Source organism: Oncorhynchus kisutch, unplaced genomic scaffold (assembly GCF_002021735.2).
Source record: "Oncorhynchus kisutch isolate 150728-3 unplaced genomic scaffold, Okis_V2 Okis06b-Okis10b_hom, whole genome shotgun sequence".
NCBI lineage: Eukaryota > Metazoa > Chordata > Actinopteri > Salmoniformes > Salmonidae > Oncorhynchus > Oncorhynchus kisutch.
In genome coordinates, this window is record NW_022261983.1 from 16,081,258 (window position 1) to 16,087,994 (window position 6,737).

At 37.9% G+C, this 6,737-nt stretch overlaps 1 long non-coding RNA gene across 1 annotated transcript; it reads left to right on the forward strand.

Annotated features, from left to right (window-relative positions):
• The first annotated feature begins 200 nt into the window (after positions 1-200).
• LOC116359851 (uncharacterized) lies at positions 201-4,860 on the forward strand. The gene is made up of 3 exons (XR_004206787.1): positions 201-667; positions 3,515-3,582; positions 4,810-4,860. It is a non-coding gene; the product is annotated as an uncharacterized LOC116359851 (long non-coding RNA).
• The last annotated feature ends 1,877 nt before the right edge of the window (positions 4,861-6,737 follow it).

Consider the following 6,737-nt stretch of genomic DNA (forward strand, 5'->3'; position numbering starts at 1 on the left):
TGTGTTGTCATGTTGTGAATGTTGTATTGTAGCAGGCCTAACCCTCAACATTTTCTGGTGATGGAGAGAGACACAGACAAGACACAGACACAGCAACAGAATAGGATATGATGGAGAGAGACAGACAAGACACGGAGACAGCAACAGAATAGGACATGATGGAGAGAGACACAGACAAGACACAGAGACAGCAACAGAATAGGATATGATGGAGAGAGACAGACAAGACACGGAGACAGCAACAGAATAGGACATGATGGAGAGAGACACCAGACAGGACACAGAGACAGCAACAGAATGTGATATGACGGAGAGAGACATCAGACAAGACACAGAGAAAGCAACAGAGGAATAGGATTTGATGGAGAGAGACACCAGACAAGACACAGAGACAGCAACAGAGGAATAGGATTTGATGGAGAGAGACACCAGACAAGACACAGAGACAGCAACAGACGACACAGAGAAAGTGATGGAGAGAGACAGAAGAGAATAGAGTTCCAGACAGTTGTAGAATGTATACCAAGACACATTGTAAGAGCTATAAAGAGAGAGGGGGTGGGAGAGAGAACAGGCATAACCTGATATGTAAATGAGCAGAGCAAATGAAACTCACTTTTGACGACCTGATGATCATCCAGACTGTGTTTCTATTGAGAGATAAAAGGTAAGACGACGATTGTTATGTGTTTTCATATAGTAGATGATATTGTTATGTGTCATATAGTTGATGATATTGTTATGTGTCATGTAGTTGATGATATTGTTATGTGTATTCATATAATTGATGATATTTCTGGTGGACAGTGTTATAATAGTCCTACTCTCATTAAAATGTTTTCAATATAAATGAGATGCGTGGGGTGAATTTGTTCTGTGCCCATCTGTGTGCCCCAGGGCGATCACTCCTACACTATCTAGAATCTAAAAGGGTTATTTGGCTGTCCCCATAGGAGAACCCTTTGTAGAACCCTTTTTGGTACTAGGTAGAACCCTTTAGGGTTCCATGAAGAACCCTTTCCACAGAGGGTTCTGCATAGAAGCCAGGAGAATTCTACCTGGAACCCAAAAGTGTTCTCCTATGGGGACAGCCAGAGGACCTGTTTGGAACCCTTTAGTCTAAGAGTGTACTGTATCATAGGTCTATAGACCAGGGTGATCTCCTACTGTATCATAGGTCTATAGACCAGGGTGATCTCCTACTGTATCATAGGTCTATAGACCAGGGTGATCTCCTACTGTATCATAGGTCTATAGACCAGGGTGATCTCCTACTGTATCATAGGTCTATGGACCAGGGTGATCTCCTACTGTATCATAGGTCTATAGACCAGGGTGATCTCCTACTGTATCATAGGTCTATAGACCAGGGTGATCTCCTACTGTATCATAGGTCTATAGACCAGGGTGATCTCCTACTGTATCATAGGTCTATAGACCAGGGTGATCTCCTACTGTATCATAGGTCTATAGACCAGGGTGATCTCCTACTGTATCATAGGTCTATAGACCAGGGTGATCTCCTACTGTATCATAGGTCTATAGACCAGGGTGATCTCCTACTGTATCATAGGTCTATAGACCAGGGTGATCTCCTACTGTATCATAGGTCTATAGACCAGGGTGATCTCCTACTGTATCATAGGTCTATAGACCAGGGTGATCTCCTACTGTATCATAGGTCTATAGACCAGGGTGATCTCCTACTGTATCATAGGTCTATAGACCAGGGTGATCTCCTACTGTAAGACTAACAACAACTTACACTTCCTCAAAACAGGTTGTGTGTATTCATTAGTGCCCACTGTAACAAAACAACAGAAACCGTTTAGGTCACATTGTACAGCATTTAGAGAACTGTCTATGTTTTATGCAACATTTTAATACTGTTGGCTGTGGAGTAAACTAATGAACACAGCCCAGGTTGTTGCCTACGACTCGGCATGTTGATACCTGCCTGATGCTGAAACCTGAACGTAGCCTGAGGGGTAAACTAATGAACACAGCCCAGGTTGTTGCCTACGACTCGGCATGTTGATACCTGCCTGATGCTGAAACCTGAACGTAGCCTGAGGGGTAAACTAATGAACACAGCCCAGGTTGTTGCCTACGACTCGGCATGTTGATACCTGCCTGATGCTGAAACCTGAACGTAGCCTGAGGGGTAAACTAATGAATACATCCCAGGTTGTAGATAAATTAAATGTCTGGTGTAATGTTAGTATAGTGAAGTAAAACACTCCTAACAGTCTACTTCTACTGAGACAGGTTGGTGTCAGTTTAATCATACAACATGGAGCTGACTGGACGTGGTCAAGTCAAATTCAATATATCCATATTCATATATTATAGTTCTACATTTAACACTTCATATGATCATGTAATTGTACCATAGTTCCTCTATACTGTAGTGATCCTCACTATATGAGCCACGTCTCAATTCCAACCAAGTTACCCAATTGATGCCAATGGTGCGATGCGTAGGTTGTTCACCTTTAACACATGCAACCTGTGTTCACTTCCCTGCCCTGCTGTTTGCTACATTGGTGTCAGAAGTGGTGTCTGAGACAAGCTTTTGTGTGAGCCAGGTAACAATTCCCACCATGTGGGTTAACCCTATTGGTGCAATACGTAGGGTGTTGACCTCCCTGCCCGCTGTTTTCAACTATATTAACAGCACAGGCTGCCCGTAGGGTGTTGACCTCCCTGCCTGCTGTTTTCAACTAAATTAACAGCACAGGCTGCCCTGACATTTGTTGAAGAAAGAGACACAATAATACGAGTGAAAGGATTTTAGGATAATATCAGTAAGTGTTGATTTAGAGTTGTCTTCTGGGTTCAGCCTTCTAGTTGCCTTTATCAACAGGTTGAAATGTAATAAATGACATCACAATGACATGTCCTCAGAGTTGGAAAGATCCTACATCTGTACACATTATTTAACATGGTGACATGGTGCTGCTAGTGATAGAAAACATTAAGAGACAGAATACAGGCGGTGCAGTTTGCACAAAGTTTACGTACAACAATATATTGAACTAGGTAGAGTGAGCATAGAGCTAAAGGCTATAACCACGGGGAAGAAACTGTTCAGATTGGGGTCTATAACATCCAATCACAGAGGTTTACAGCAGCTGACAGTTGCAACTTCATTGCTAATAACTCAAACTTCCTTTTTCAGATAAAGACATCATCTCTGTACAGATGTAGGATCTGAATTTGATCACCCCGTTGCAGGAAAACTAAAACTTGCAGTGTATTTGATGTTTTAAAAGGCTTCTGAAGTTTGTCATTTCCACTTTCCGCTTTAAAATGTTAATTATAATCCACATAATGTTTCTGCTTCAGTAAACTGTCTCAAATTAAGATCCTACATCTGTAGCAAAACACCTGTCTTTCATGTGTATGACTCTATCAGGATATATATACCTCTCTCTAATGTATATGACTAAAACACCTGTCTTCCATGTGTTCTCCTTTGACCATTTGACATCTTGTATTTACTGTTGTTTAGGCTGGTTGAATGAGTTGCCTATGAAAGCTACTTCATCTGTAAGAAAACAGGCGTCTGCACCAGTGACTGTAAGTTATGTGATTTCCTCATATGAAATTAAAAGTATGTTTGTAGCCTACGCAGTTATAAAATGGCTGTTGAAACTGTGGCACATATTTCTCAGTACATTAGAAGTCAGATAAATGTGTTGAGACGTAGGAAAGATGGGCAAACCCTCGTTGGTCTTGGCTTTCTACAAACTATTATAAGGTTAGTCGATGTCAGACATTCAATAGTCAGAGTAGGTTTGAGTTATGATCACTTATCATGCTGACAAACCTGATGTTCTCTGTGAACTGATCTGAACAGGTTTAGGCTGGTCATCTATGATATGTAGGTTATATACAGTACATTCTCTGTCCTGCTACTGGTAGGACTATAACATTATGTGAACTGACCTGAACAGGTTTAGACTGGTCATCTATGATATGTAGGTTATATACAGTACATTCTCTGTCCTGCTACTGGAAGGACTATAACATTATGTGAACTGATCTGAACAGGTTTAGACTGGTCATCTATGATATGTAGGCTATAGCCGAGGTATAGACCTTGATCTACATATCACTAACAAACTGCTATTATATATTATAATCTAGTCTACTTTACATAATATAACATCTACATATCACTAACAACCCACTACTATACATTATAACCTAGTCTACTTTACATAATATAACATCTACATATCACTAACAACCCACTACTATACATTATAACCTAGTCTACTTTACATAATATAACATATCACTAACAACCCACTACTATACATTATAACCTAGTCTACTTTACATAATATAACATCTATATATCACTAACAACCCACTACTATACATTATAACCTAGTCTACTTTACATAATATAACATATCACTAACAACCCACTACTAGACATCATAACCTAGTCTACTTTACATAATATAACATATCACTAACAACCCACTACTATACATTATAACCTAGCCTACTTTACATAATATAAAATCTCTTACTTGTTGCAAATAACCTTTCTGAATGGATCAATGATTTCCTCCTCAGATCAATCATGTCCGTTTTAGCCCTTCTGTCTACATTCTCAGATACATTTAGAAAATAACTACATATTAATGTCATGTTCATGTGATTGCATTAAATCATCTGATTGTTTCTATGTCTGTTAGTAAATGTTTTACAAGAGATAATTAATAAATGATAACAATTGACATTAAATAATTACTGTGTTAACCACAACCAACATTTTGGATCTCTGTTTAGGGGTCAGTTCTCATAAATGAGTCTCTCTGGGGAGAGAGATGAGGGGGGCCCTGCCTCTAAAATGAGTCTCTCTGGGGAGGGAGAGACTGAACCTGCCTCTAAAATGAGTCTCTCTGGGGAGAGAAAGGAGGGGGTCCCTGAATCTAAAAGGAGTCTCTCTGGGGAGAGAGAGGATTGGGTCCCTGCCTCTAAAATTAGTTTCTCTGGGGAACATGACACCAAAGCTAAGAGGTGAGATGACAATTTTTGATATCATTAATATGTTTTTATTTCCATTTGTTTTTTAATCAGAAATGGTTGCTTATGGTTACCTTCAATATTACTGTTCTCAGATTTTTAACTAATAGATTTTAGATGGGTATATATATTTTTATTTATTTATTGCAAAATGCTATATATCCATTGTTTAGCTGGAATGGAATGTTGGTATCCTGTATATTTGACTGATATGTGGTTGTCTCACCTAGATATCTATATATCCATTATTGTCTCACCTAGATATCTATATATCCATTGTTGTCTCACCTAGATATCTATATATCCATTGTTGTCTCACCTAGATATCTATATATCCATTGTTGTCTCACCTAGATATCTATATATCCATTGTTGTCTCACCTAGATATCTATATATCCATTGTTGTCTCACCTAGATATCTATATATCCATTGTTCTCACCTAGATATCTATATATCCATTGTTGTCTCACCTAGATATCTATATATCCATTGTTGTCTCACCTAGATATCTATATATCCATTGTTGTCTCACCTAGATATCTATATATCCATTGTTGTCTCACCTAGATATCTATATATCCATTGTTGTCTCACCTAGATATCTATATATCCATTGTTGTCTCACCTAGATATCTATATATCCATTGTTGTCTCACCTAGATATCTATATATCCATTGTTGTCTCACCTAGATATCTATATATCCATTGTTGTCTCACCTAGATATCTATATATCCATTGTTGTCTCACCTAGATATCTATATATCCATTGTTGTCTCACCTAGATATCTATATATCCATTGTTGTCTCACCTAGATATCTATATATCCATTGTTGTCTCACCTAGATATCTATATATCCATTGTTGTCTCACCTAGATATCTATATATCCATTGTTGTCTCACCTAGATATCTATATATCCATTGTTGTCTCACCTAGATATCTATATATCCATTGTTGTCTCACCTAGATATCTATATATCCATTGTTGTCTCACCTAGATATCTATATATCCATTGTTGTCTCACCTAGATATCTATATATCCATTGTTGTCTCACCTAGATATCTATATATCCATTGTTGTCTCACCTAGATATCTATATATCCATTGTTGTCTCACCTAGATATCTATATATCCATTGTTGTCTCACCTAGATATCTATATATCCATTGTTGTCTCACCTAGATATCTATATATCCATTGTTGTCTCACCTAGATCTATATATTTGTGTCGTCAACCTAGAATACCTATACATATCCATTGTTGTCTCACCTAGATATCTATATATCCATTGTTGTCTCACCTAGATATCTATATATCCATTGTTGTCTCACCTAGATATCTATATATCCATTGTTGTCTCACCTAGATATCTATATATCCATTGTTGTCTCACCTAGATATCTATATATCCATTGTTGTCTCACCTAGATATCTATATATCCATTGTTGTCTCACCTAGATATCTATATATCCATTGTTGTCTCACCTAGATATCTATATATCCATTGTTGTCTCACCTAGATATCTATATATCCATTGTTGTCTCACCTAGATATCTATATATCCATTGTTGTCTCACCTAGATATCTATATATCCATTGTTGTCTCACCTAGATATCTATATATCCATTGTTGTCTCACCTAGATATCTATATATCCATTGTTGTCTCACCTAGATATCTA